At 27.5% G+C, this 14,510-nt stretch overlaps 1 protein-coding gene across 2 annotated transcripts in view; it reads right to left on the bottom strand.

The window, feature by feature from the left end:
• LOC129969596 (protein phosphatase 1 regulatory subunit 14B-like) overlaps positions 1-14,258 on the bottom strand; it is a 62,810-nt gene extending 48,552 nt beyond the window's left edge. The window contains exon 1 of one of the 2 annotated variants that reach the window (XM_056084234.1): positions 14,102-14,258. The gene's annotated coding sequence lies outside the window, so the exon portion shown is untranslated. The remainder of the gene's footprint in view (positions 1-14,101) is intronic. The other variant, XM_056084235.1, reaches the window with a different exon arrangement.
• Between the last annotated feature and the right edge of the window lie 252 nt (positions 14,259-14,510).

Genomic DNA, 14,510 nt, shown 5'->3' with positions numbered 1-14,510 from the left:
TTCTACGCCAGTTGGGGTAACGCTATGCAGATTATACATTTTTAATTTCCTTTATTCTGTGTTATTTTAAATCAAAAGTACTTCAGAATGAATCTGAAACATGGATTCATTAACAATGTTTCATTTTAAATGCATGAAACATTAAGAAAATAAACAGAATCGTTTGAAATAATCCGCCGAAAAATGTTAACCCTAGCCTCTTTACTGTTGGGAGAAGAAAAAAAAACTGAAGCTGTACTCATTTGGCGGTGGGAAAAATGGAAGATTTTTTTGGCGGAAAAGTTGGCGGTGGGGAAAATAGAAGATTTTTTTGGCGGGAAAGTTAGTTTTTAATTAATAATTAAAATTCTAATTAAAATTTCAAAAAAGGGACCCCAGGTGCACATTCCCGACCTCTAAGGTATGCATGTATCAAATTTGGTAGCTGTATGTCAAATGACCTGGCCTGTAGAGCGCCAACACACACACACACACATATTGAGCTTTATTATAAGTATAGATTATTAATTACCCAAACTAATTAATTAATCTATCTAATAAGCTAAATGAATCCCTTTTCTTATTCTAATTTCAAGCCTAAAAATATTTTAACATAATATGACTAGAAACAAAATGGCCCTTTAAATGGTTAAAATGAATGAAGGGGATAAAAATCTTTCTGAAAAAAATAATCGTATTGTCAAATATATTTATTTTAAATATTCTTACGCATTTTAAAATCTTTAAAAATAAAAAATGATATCTTTTGAAGTAGTAAAAATTCATAAAACTGTAACTGTTAGGCATGAAATCGTATATTAAGAAGAGACATAAGGCTTTTAAATGAATAGTTTTTATCATTCAGAAATTTCACTACACTAACGCTTAGTAAAATTTCTGCACTGTCTTTAATTCTACAAATACGTATCAAACTTCTACATAGTGAGCTATTGCTTCAATCTTTTGTGACCATTTTAAATATCATGAAAAATTTTCACTTTGTATATGTTTCAGGAATTGTGTATTCCAAATACTTGTAAAGAGCGCTGTCGTTTTGCTATAAGCCATTTTACGTTAAGAAAATATAAAGCTTTTAAAAGAATAGTTTTTATTATTCAAAAGTCTACAAATATATATCAAAGTTCTCCACAGTGAACTTCTGCTTTAACTCTATGTAAGCACTTTAAATATTACAAAAATTTCCACTTTGTACATGTCTCAGACAAAGCAAAATTCCGGCTATTTGCAAAGAGCGCCTTCGTTTTGCAATAAACCATTTTCCGATCCACCAAGCATACAGAGAAATGACAATGCTCTTTGCAAAAAGCCGGATTTTCCACTTAACCTACTAAATATCTATGTGATAAATCGTTTGGTAAGCACAGCTGTCTATTGTTTAAATTAAGTTCGATTTAATATCCGCTCTTTTATCCTTATTTTCAATTGACTATCTGAGATAGCATTGATAAGAAATTATAGTGCGCTTCATTTCGAAAACATGTTGACTCTGAAAATTAACCGCAATAATATATTTAATCTAGTTTCCTTGCAAGAAATGTCAGCACTGGGTCAAACCTTTACTCCCTCATTTTTTTATTGTTATGAGACCAAAAGACGTATTTGTTAATCTAAATTATTAGATCGTGAATGAATCTTCAGATCGACTTCTTTTATTAATACAACTGAAGTATGGATAATGTTAGATTAAAGAGACTGCGGAAGTGCGAGACGAGAATACAACTCTAATAATCTCAAACTTAGTATCTTACAAAAATCTATCCAATTCTTTTAGACAAATGGACACACACAAAAAAAAACTACACTAAGTTAAGGAAAGATTTCCTTTTCATTATACTGAATTACTTTTATTTCCAGATTTTATTTTCACTTTTCTTCGCTTGCAAGAAAATCTAGAATCTAAGCAAAAAAATTTCCCCTTCGAAAAAAATAATCTTAAAGCGAAATAAAATTCAAAAGGTAATCTTTTATTAAAAAAATAATCTAAGTTCACTGATTTACACTCATAACCTAAAAATTAAACCATACATGGAAATACAAAAAAAAAATGATATTTTATTAAAAAACATTTTTAATCGCTGTTTTTTGTTTGTGTTATATACTATAAAATGCATAAAATTTCACTTGAAAAAAATATCTGTTTGAATAAACTAAACAAGATTGAGGCATAATCAGAAAAAGAAAGAAGAATTTATCAGAAAAAGAATAAAAACATGCTACGGGATAATATTAATTTATTTTAATAAACAAATTTAGCATTTAAAAATATAAAAATTTAAAAATGTTATTTTTACATTATCTCAATATTATAAAACATATCGTCTAAAAACATGAAATTTAATAAACAAAATGAGATTCTTAGAAAGAAATTTTGGCATCAAAATTTTTTAATTTTGAAAATTTAAAATCAAAGTAAACTAGAAAAGTAAAATTTTCTTTCACTCTAATAATTTGATTCATACAGAAAAATAAGCCTTTTCCTTCTTCATTTAAAAATGAGTCTAATCTAATGCACAAAACAAATTATTTCACGAGAAAATTCAAGGAATCTATTTATTTACAAGGAAAAAAAAGAATTTTGGTGATTTCAATTGAAAAACCACATCTCGATTATTATTCAGAAAAAAAATTTAAGAAAATAGAATTTCCAAAACAAAATTGAAATAAAAAACTATTTAACACTAGTAATTTGTACAGTTGATAGATATGTTGTTCATATCCAGATAGTTTTGGATGATTGAAATTGCGTTCAAACTATTGATTATTTTTTATTTCAGTTTTTAAGCATTTTTTAGTTTATAAGTAAAATCCTGCAGTAATAAAAGATGAAGTCCAATATCAAAAATACTATAAAAAAAGCTCAAAATAAACTAAAACCTTCAAAAAATATATTACATTAAATTATATAATATATACGCACTTTATTTCAAATATGTTTGTATAACTTTTTGTCCCTGCAATAATTATAAGGTTTTTTCCAGAACTTTAATATTATTTTACTGCTGAATTTAACTTTAAAGAAGAAATATTGATTGAACTTTTAAAAAATATTAATATATGTTTTTGAACATCAAAGCAAAAGTCAAAACATGCCTGAAAAGAGCTACTGAAAAAAATGCACAAATCTCATCATATGCAATCATCTTCTGATTTAAAGTTTTTCACATTAGTTTGACAGCTTAAATTGTTTCAAGAAGGTTTATATAAGCTCTTTAAAAGTGGATTTATAATGCTACAGATGCATAATAAATAACAGAACGGCAATTGTTTTTATCAGCGCTCAAATTTCTCAACATATACAATAATACATCAGTTGGATAACCAAAAAGTTTAATCATGTCTATATTTTTACGTCTGTCCAATTTTGAAATTCTCTAATAAATACGCTATACTACTAGAAGATAAAATGAAATGGAAATTCTTTATAATAGTTGTTTTTATAAAAACTGGACCTCCCACTTGAAGGAATATGAGTAAAAATAACTTATTGCATTTTCTTTTAAATGAAAGTATAAATTCAGCATTTTAATTAAATATTCAGATTTGTAAAATGAAATATTTGTATTTGCAAATAGTTCCTATTTTTTCAGATAATTTGGATTGTAATAATAATTGGAATTATTGGGGCAGTATATTAGTATATTTATACACAGTATTAGTAAGGGGGAAAAACGTATGCCAGAAAATAAACTAAGATTCTTAAATCTACTTTCGTCTATTCGAAATACAACTATTAGTTTTAAACTTAAGGCCCTTTTCATTTTTCAAATGTTCAATTACAAAATCCTTTGATTGACTTAATTGCCTGTTAATGTAGAAAATTTTTCCATGACTTTTAATATATTATCACTACGCTATTAGCATAATTTTGAATTACTACAAATTAATTTCATATCCAAATTGAAATTGCTTATTGAAGTCATAATATGCATAACCATGACATCATCTCCTTTATTTTTTAACAACTTCTCATTGTTACATAAATAGCTGTGACACAGATATGAGAACTTTCTACCGATGAAGTTTGCCCTTTCTCAGGAAAACAGAAAAGTAATTATGAATACAAAGTTCACATCATTATTACAAGAACGTTCACAGCATTAATTATGGTGATTAAACTCTTTCAATTCCAGAGAAGAAGAAAAGTAATTGTGGTGTACGTAATAACTTTTTTTATTTAAAGATGGAACCTTTTTTTTACATAAGGAAAAGTAATGAATTAATTTCGCGCTTTTAACAAGTCTACGAATGATTACATACATTAAGAAAAGATTTGTGTTCTGACGCAATATTTTCACATAAAGAAAACGACTTTTTTTTAGATCAGATGATTTTGAGATTGCTGATGGCCTTCGAGCATAATATTTTTTTCTGTGTCAAACAAATTTGGCAACGAAGTTTGATTCATTCTAGATGCGATCAAATGGAAGTTAATGATGATCAAGTTTCTTTGATGTCGATGTTACCATTTCTTGCATTCGATGGTTGGCCGCACTTTGTCCCATTAAATCAAGAAGCATTAAAAGAACTAATGAATTATTTAAAAAAGTCTTCTACTCTTCATGAAGGTGTGAATTGCATCGAATTTGGCAAATATAACTTTTAATGAAATATAGATGGAATCGGTATAAATTTTAGGTATCATAATTTATAAATATAGTAAAATCTCTCTTAATTGAATAAACTAGCGCCACTTTTGAGAGTTAAAATTTAAGTTTATAATCAGGTTTATGGCTTGCTGGGATTTAATTGCACAAATGCCACATTTAGCTAAATTGTGCTAATTTAGCTCTATGAACTCTGGAAGACAGGATCAATGACATGTGCAAATCTTTGTTCCATAGTTATGGCAAATACACATAAACGCAACTTCCAATCGATGATATACATAGGGATTTGAAAATGCTCTATGATTTTAATTTTCAGGAATTAAATTGCGTGTACGGGTTTTGATTTTAAAAAACGCATATCATTTTCGATATTACTCATTTATCCTATAGTGCATTGTGCTGTCATTTGGCTACACGTTTTTATCTTCATTTATAAGCTTCACATGACTGTTCCAAAGGGCTATAATGGGTTTTGGAAATTTTTTAAATGCTTTTTGATAAATATTTATAGAAAAGACCGATATTGAAAAGGGACATTTATTTTAATTCCGAATTGTTATAGTGTTATTAAGATAATGTTTAGTTCATAATGTAGCCATGTGGAACATATTTTTATTAATTTCCAGAAAAAAATAATTTTTCTGCATTATATGCTGTTATTCAAAACACGTTGACATTTTTTTTTTTTTTTTTTTTTGTAAAAAATAAAAAGTCATGCATTCTAGGATTAAGAGGTGTCAAAACATAAAAAAAGCATTATATTTCTACATAAGGTATAGCAAAAAATTAACAACAGTATGTTTTAAAAATTTATATTTTATTAAATATGTATTCGAGTCTGATTCAATGAGATCCCCTTGTTATCGGATAAGAAAGATTCTATTGCACAAAATGACTTTAAAATATTTGTCAAAAATGTGTTAGCAGTAGTAAAATAAGAAAGAAACACGTACTTTATTCATTCAACCTTTTAAAATAGATATTCTAAATTCTATTATAAAGGATTAATTTCTATTATAAACACTTCTTTATAATAAGTCTTGAAGAAATAAGTGTCGTACCATCGGATGGCAATCATTAAAAATATATAAGATATTTCATATGCATTTTCAATGACAAACGGCAATCAAATCACTAGATTTTTCTCGGATTCAAATTTACTTTCTCAGATCATACTCTTAATCGTTTTCCCCAAAATTGAATTTCCTACATGTAAAATAATGTGGTTAAGGCACCAAGAAATGAGTTCACTCCTTTGAATTAAAAGATCATAGGAGAATTAAGACAAAATTCTCCAATTACTGCTGAAATATTGTTCTTCGTTGTATTGGAACGATATATGTACAGATCAATTTTCAGAAGAATTTTTCAGATAGAATATATTATTTTGCTAAATAATTATGCACTATGTCAAGCAACAGCGTAAATATAGAGTGTCAAGATTAGAAAAATGCCATTCTTGAAGTATAACAAAGTCTCGAAGTCTATATTTCTTATTTCCAGAAATGAAAAAAAAAAAAAAAATACTTTTATAGTTGTTTACAAGGCTGAGTTTTATTTTCTATTGACTCCATCCTCAACATTTGGAACAAACTATTAACAACACTATCCTAAGCATTTGGGGATCCATACTAGTTAATTACCCCAAAATATAACCAATTATGATAAATCAAACATTAATAGAATTTTTTTTTCCTTGTAATAGAGGCATTTGTATCATGATATCTCCAAATTAAAGAATGCTAGATGTTAACCTGCAGATTTAAATATAACCATATCAGTGACTACCTTATCATTGAATTTTATCAAAGCATATTACTCATTTTATCATTTCAATGTGCCACACTTTCTATTACGAAATCAGCATATTTAGAGCTTTTCAACCTGCTTTGACATTTTTGCACCAGATATTTTAGAATTATCCGTGTGTCCATCATCCAAGATTTTAGATATATAATATGTTTCCTCGATTTCAGCATGTTTCCTGGTTTCTATTTAAGCAAATTTGTACAAGACTTTAGCGTGCATAAATTATGTATTGCTTATGCACATAAATTATTTATTGCTTCTTCCAAAATCAATAAAACAATCTGTTCAAAATATTTAGAATAATTATTGCCAATATTTTGAAAATAATTTATTTCACATGTGTCCAGATTGAATCAGTTGTTTAGAACAATTTTTCTCAGTATTTGAGTGGATTAAATTTATTTATCTTATTATTATTAATTTTTAAATGAAAATTTTTTAAGTAGAATGTGAGGATTTAATAATTTGTTTTTATCTTCTATCAAATTTTTAACATTCTGAAACGCTTCCAATTTTTTTAGTTCTTCCAAATATTTTTAATTAAATTTCTTATTTTTCATCATATTAACATAGCCAAAAATTCACACATAACTGTCTATGATAAATTTTATACATTTTAACATTTTTTCTAATCTATGCATGAGTATGTTGGTTCCCGTTGACGTCATTTGACTGGCATCTGTATTTCACACTGATTACTTACTTAGATGACACCCTTTCAGCTGTAATTACGAAATAGCAGAGAAGAGGTCATCTAATCAGAAGGTATGAATCACAAGCATGACTCATGGTCGAAAACGTGCTTCATTTTTTTTTTTTTTTAATTTTTCTTTCTCGGTCATAAAAATTTAAATGGTGCATAACTTTTAATCTAAAGGTAAAATAAAAAATTCAGTATGATTCTTTAACTGCATCAAATTCCAAAAAGTACTGATCAAATAAATTTCCTTCGGCTAATTTTTAATTTTAAACTAAAATACTCCAGAACATAAGATTTTAATTACTTCTGCACAAAAAATAAATCCTGGATTTTCTTTAAAAGAATGTATTTTTAAAAGAATACTAAATGGTTAAAAAATCTGTGATTTCAATAATGCTGTTTTATATAACATACTGATATAGATTTAATGAAAGTAGTTTTTTTCAATAAAACTTTCTTGATAAAAAAAAAAGAAAGGGTGAAATAAAATGGCGCCTATTCAAAAATAGTTAAATAACTATTAAAAATGTATAATTTATCCCGTTAAAATCATGACTTTACAATAAAAGTAGTGATTTTAATCGAATTGTTTTTCAATTGACAATTTTAAACCTTTTTAATGAAATAATATTTCTCAAACTAATTTATCTTCATAGCAAATTCAAAGCATTGCTCAAATTGAAAACTATCTGAAACTTTTATTTAAGAAAATATAATAAAAAAAATATTATCATAACATAAAATAGTAATTTAGGCTGATACTAATAAATTATTACAGTAGTTATACATTAGGCGAATCTGTACAAGCTGAAAAATTATAAGCATTAAGAAATTTCATTCATTTAGCTGAAAATTTTATTTTATCCAATACTTATAAAAGCAGAAACCAAAAACTTTTTATGTATAGAAAAAAGTATAGCAACAAATAACATAACCATCATTTAATTCATATATAAAAAAGTAGTAAATAGTAAATACGAAGTTATCAGCATAAAAACAAAGTTATCACTGCTTGCGTTATCAAAAATGTTTACGAGTAACATGCACGACAGACTGTGTTTGAAATGAAGAAAATAATTAACTATCAATATAAATAAAAAATATATAAATTTAAAAATAAAATTTCGATCGTCGATCATACATCGAAGATTATCAACTATTGATATTTCACAATTTCTTCAATTTTCTAAAAAAGAATCAGTAAAATTTATTAAGTTTTCATATAAATTGAAAATTTAATAAATATTCTTATAGGCATATTTATTTATTCTTTTATTAACAAGCAAAGTTTCAATAAAATTAATTTAATTTAAGTTCAATTTAATAATTTTTCATAATTATGGAACAAGCGAAATTAATCGACAAGATATTTTGCGAAATTACAAAGAATTATAAAAACAAATCAAAACTGTCTATGTTATTTTTAGTGGACGAGTACAGCAACGAATCGGGAGGAATGCAGCGAATCTTATAATAAAGTTAAGAATGAAAAATAACCATCACAAAGTTCAAAAATTTGTTTAGAAATCAGAAATAAAATTAGATGTTATTCCAGTTCAAATGCTGATAGATTAGATGTTAGCAATGCATTTGCAATCCTCCCAAAGGAAAGTTTATAGCATTGTATAAAGATAACATTCATTCCCGATTTTTGAGAACATTTAAAACACGATTTCAGTAAAAAGAAATGTGCATGAAAAAAGAATAAAACAATACGCTCATTTCAAGATACATGCGTCACATTAGAAATGTAAATGCGCAGGTCAACTGTGATGTCTTGCGTTCAGTTATGACGTCATAACCTTTTTCGTAAGATACGATAGCCAAAGGATTCCATAATTAAATTATCAGCATGAATAAATGCCATTCTACAAGATTCGAATCAATTTTTTATAATAAAATAAATAGTAGAGGTTTCCAAATCTCTCCAGAATTTCCTTTAAAATGTAGTTTTATCCTCTGATACAGGATCACTCAATTCGAAGAACGAAATTTATGCAATTTTGTACGTAAAAACAGTCATTAATTCCTTTAACTGGTCACCTAAAAGTAGATAATAGCTATTATGAAACAAGGTTTGAAAGAATCAAAATTTTTCTTTCAAGATGAGGAAATACATGTGCTTAGGCATTGTTAGCATGTAAAGGTTAATACCTTCAAATTCATTCATATGCGAACACATTAATGATGAAAGCTGCTTCAACGCATTGTTTCACGCGTTCATTACGAATTCTCTTGAGAAGAAAATGACTCGAAAGGTTGTCGGAGATATTTAGGAGGGGAAAAAGGAAAGTGTCTATTAAATTTATAATATAACAAAACTTTCTATACTTATTATAAAACAGGAATAAATTAACAAAGAAAGGAAAGAAATTAAAAATGAATACAAAAAATTAACGATTCATGAGCAGGAAAAGTAGTTATAATTCTGTATGGCTCATAAATGCACATTGTTCTTTTACAAAAGAAAAGTATATTAAGCTATATTAAACTCTATCAAGAAATGCAGTTTCGCCGTAACAAAAGGAATATTTGTAAAAAAATGTTGGGTTGTGAGGAAAAAAAGATTGCATTCTTTATTAATGAAAAAACATCTGCTTCTGTAATTTCTGCTTATAATAAAGATGAATGTGTGTGTGTGTATCGGCACTAGACAGGTCGGGTTATTTGACCTAAACCTACAAAATATTTGGCACACACACACCCACAAACACACACACACACACACTCACTCACACACACACACACACACACACATATAGGAAAATAGAAAAGTGCACATCGAAGCAATTTTTTGAAAATTTAATTAGAGTTTTAATTAAATAAAAATAACACTCAATTTTGGGGGTTTTCAACAATAATCTATAAATATTTTTGTAGAAAAATGTATTTTAAACCGTTTTAAATTTTTTTAAATGTCTTTTTAATGATACCAAATTAATATCCGTTCAAATTGTATTGAATTTATTTATATTTTTGCTTGATTTTCAAGAATAGATAACAGTTTTTCTCTGAAATTCAAACTATTTTCATTATTTCAGCAAACATTTAATAGCGGAATTTTCCTCTATTGTTGAAAACTAAGGAAGAAGGTTCCTTTTTATATAATATGTGTAATTTCTATCTGTGATTTGCAAAAATAAAAATGTAAATTTACAGTACTGTGATGTTTAGAAGATATTTAGATTTTCAATAGTGCCTTTACGTATTGGATATTTATGTTTTTGATAGTGCTATAATGTCATGGGACTGATCTCCATTAAAAACGCTCAATCATACAATGAACAAAAAATATGCAAGACAATTAAAATAACACAGTTTTATTATATGGCAATCAGATGTAATACGGAAATGATGTCTTCATATCTAAACGATATAAATTAAATTAAATAATCAATATCCTCGGCGAATCTGCTGGTCGTAAAAGGCGACTAGTCATTAACAAAAGTGCAAAAAATATTACAAAATATATTAAATAAATTAAGAGGGAGATTCATCCAGAGATGGAAGGCACCATTTTCATGCTTACGAGTAATTATTGAACCTGGGAGAGAGGGTAACTTAACAAAACATCTTGCATAGACTGAATTAAATGCCATCTCATGGAAAATCCGAAACGAAAGAGGAATAATTAAAATTTACAACAATATTTATTTTAACGCTTACTGGCAGATTTATAAGGTCCAAAATGAAAAAAAAAATATGGAAATCTTTTGAAGAATCGGACAGAAAAGGTTTAAAACATTACAAATAGATAAGAAATAAGAAGGAAAAAAAATCTGAATTACTTCGTTTGACTTAAGAATGTTACTACTAAGTAGCCTTTTTTTCTAAGCTAACTTTTTTCAACTACATTAACCTTTTTTTAGCAAATTACACGTTTCAATAAGCATGAAAAGTTCATAAAATAAAGAATAATTTGAAGATTTAAAAGGACTTTTTGAGTCCTGAGGCGTAAATTTGAAATATATCGCCCACCTTAGGCTAGATTGCGCATCTGCATAAAAGATAATCATGTTTCCGAACATGATTTGCATTTCAATCCAAATTTGAAATGTAATCTGTCACCTTGGGAATTTTGTAATTCGGTAAGGATGGATTCCAGGATGTCGTTATTGTAAATGAAATAATATAAGGTGCGTTAAAGAAATAGGTGATTTATAAAAGCAAGAAGAATACATCATTGGTTTTATCTGGAAGATGAAACACTACCTTTATTTTGGTAATAGTATTTGGTCCAAATAGAATCGTGAATAGGTGAACAATTTCCAAATGCAATACTGCATTTTTGCAAATATAACGATTGTTAAGTAGATGCTTACTGTACAATTCCGAGCTCTTTTAATTGAAATTCAAGTGAAAAATGACCTAACATTTTGGCAAAACGTTGATAAGAACAGAGATAGAAATGAAAAATGAAAATTAACGCGAAAATATATTACAAACCTTGGTTAAAAGTCTTAAGAAATAACATCTTCTAGTAGATGAATATCTATATAATATGTGATAAAATATTTGCAATTTGCTAAAAATTCATAAAAAATTGCAAATATGATTTTTTATGTCAAATTTATTTCAGGCTATTATGGAAATTGCATATCTTAGTAGTGTTTTTAAGCTCGGACATTCCATTACAGTATTCTTAAAATGTTATAAATGATCAGGATTTATCTCCTAAAAATAGTCTCGTATTTATAAATAAACTTTATCTCCCTTCCCCTGTATGAGAACTACAGATGCTCAGATTTTTATTTTCAGAGAGTTGAATGTTTCGTAGTGTAATTGACAAAACTGAGACGAAACAATTGTTATGAAAGAACCTATTAGTAAGTTATTCGTAGCATTTTTTGCGATTAATCGCTGGCAAGAAATCTAACGTATATATTAGACAACATTTTCAACCAACTGAAACGAAAATTTGACACAAAACTGCAATTATAGTCGCAAGATCACATATCAAATTTTATTTATCTACATGATGCTTAAGTACAGACAGCCATTCCCTTCAAAGATTTGTCTCCAAATTAAATACGGATCTCCATTATAGATGTCAAGCCTGTTTACTAAATTTCATAAATCTAGATATAAAATTCGCTTAGATAACCAGACAGATAAATTTCCTCTGAATGGATTTCATTCAAAATTTGATATAAATCAAATTTTATCATTCAAAATTAGATGAAGTAAAGACCATAAACAAAATTTCATAAACCTTACTCAAAGAGTTTTTGTATTATCGTGCCTTTAAATATGTATTTTTCAGGCCAAAAGAGATCTAAAACCATGGAGATTCTACAAAATCTCGAGTTCGACTATTACAATATTTTCTCTTTTTTCATATACAAAATATGCGAGAAAATGAAAAGTAATATAGTAGTTCGTCTCATCTCGTTCCTTCTTATGAAATTTCGTGTTCGTTTGACAGAATTATGCAAAAAGGATTGTATAAAATCATTTTAGAAATCGTTTGCTAACTTTGGAATCCAATGATTAATTATTTGTGTGTTAAATGTAGTAACAGAAGTCTTTGTGATCGCAAGAACAGTATGCACGTCTATAAAGCACAGTAAATAGCACAATATTTTCTATTAAACCACTATGCATTTGTCTACTGAAGAAAAGAATTACAAATAATAGTCAAACTTTTATTATCTATAATTTTCAAGCATTTAAAAAGCATTTTATTATCTTACTGTTATGACCATAATATCTCATTTAATCAAAACAATTTTTCCAATACAAAATAATTTTAAAACATAGATTTTACTTAATTTTATCAACAGAATAAAAAATTAGAAACAGTGGTCAAACTTTTGTTATCTTTTTAATTTTCAAGTACTTAAAAAGCATTTTATTTCTTTGCTATGTCCATAATATCTCATTTAATTAAAATAATTTTTTCTATATAAAATAATTTTTAAACACAAATTTTAATTTTATCGACAGAGAACCAATTTAGAATACTAAATTAATGAATAAATTTTCATTATGTATATTTTGTTAATGCAATTTTTGAACACACACAAAAATGCAACAAATTCATTGCTAATTAAATAAATTTTATTTAAAAAGTACTTTATTGCCACATAGAAAATTTGACTCAAAATAGATGGGATATGAAGTGCAACTTAATAAATATTTATAATGAAAGTTAATTAAATACATTTTTTTTACTTATTAAGTTATTTCGAAAAAAAATGTAACGAATAACTATCAAAATCCTGTAAACTTCGCATGTAAGCAAAACAAAATAATTTACAAATCATATAATAAAGTTATAAACATGTAAACACAAGCTACTACAACACAATTTTAAATTGCAAAAAAAAAAAAAACTAATAATTTTTTTTGTGAGCAAATTAATTCCAAACATCTCTATTATTTTAATACTTAAAAATATAATTAAAGAAAAAATTTCATTATCTTGTAAATTCTTCTTGCACTCATTAAAGTTCAAATAATTTTCAAGTCATAACATAAAATTACAAATGTATATAAGCATAAGTCACTAAAATGGAAATTTCAAAATTGATAATAATTAATTCTTTCGTATGAAATAAACTAAACGTTTTAATTACTTTTTTTATTCAGTTATTTAAAAAAATGCAATCAAAAGAAAGTTCTCATAACCTTGCAAAACCTTTCCATACGTTAAAAAAAAGAGGGGGGGGGGAGATGGAAAACAAGATCATCCTGGGGCCAAAAGGTGGGCGGTTATTCTGCGATAAACGATATCTGAAGTTCCGGGTTTCGGTAATACAGCATAGTATTTATCTAACTTTTGGATAAAAAAATTTAAAAAAAAAAAATGCTGAAATAAAACTTTTTAAAAATGCACGAATAACCGTGCGCGACAGTCCACATAACAGTAAAACCATCATTTCTTCAATAACCGTTAATTACGCAGCCTGATTATGCAATACTGAGCGAAAAAAAGAAACCCAGAGGAAGAGAACAGAGCAATCTACGGGAAAACAGCACTTACCTTACCTTAGCTGCTGTGTGGTGCGGGTTCGAATGATGATCTGCTGAAGCTTGCTGCCTGCACTGGGGAGAAGAAAGCACAACCAACCGATCCGAACAGAAGTGAACGACCTTCTAGTTTGGACAGCCTGTGGCCTGGGATAGTTTGAACTTGAGCGAAGAGTCGTGCATCTCCCTAGGGGCAACCACTGGAACAACGTGGTCAGAGAACAAGGGCTCACTGTGTTTGTTGGGCATTTTTCCCCAATAGGGAATAAAGTGCAGGTGTTGCTATGGGACGGTAGATGTGCAGGTGTTTTTTTCTCTTTTGTTTTGTTTTTGTTTTTTAAGGTTCAAAGGGTGATGATACAGAAGCGAGCAGTGAGGGATAAGTTGTTTCACTCGAAATAAGAATTTTCTTTTTATCTTGC

The sequence above is a fragment of the Argiope bruennichi genome, chromosome 5 (genome assembly GCF_947563725.1).
Source record: "Argiope bruennichi chromosome 5, qqArgBrue1.1, whole genome shotgun sequence".
Classification (NCBI taxonomy): Eukaryota; Metazoa; Arthropoda; class Arachnida; order Araneae; family Araneidae; genus Argiope; species Argiope bruennichi.
The sequence above is the reverse complement of the archived record's forward strand: the minus strand, read 5'-3'. Positions and strand labels throughout refer to the sequence as shown.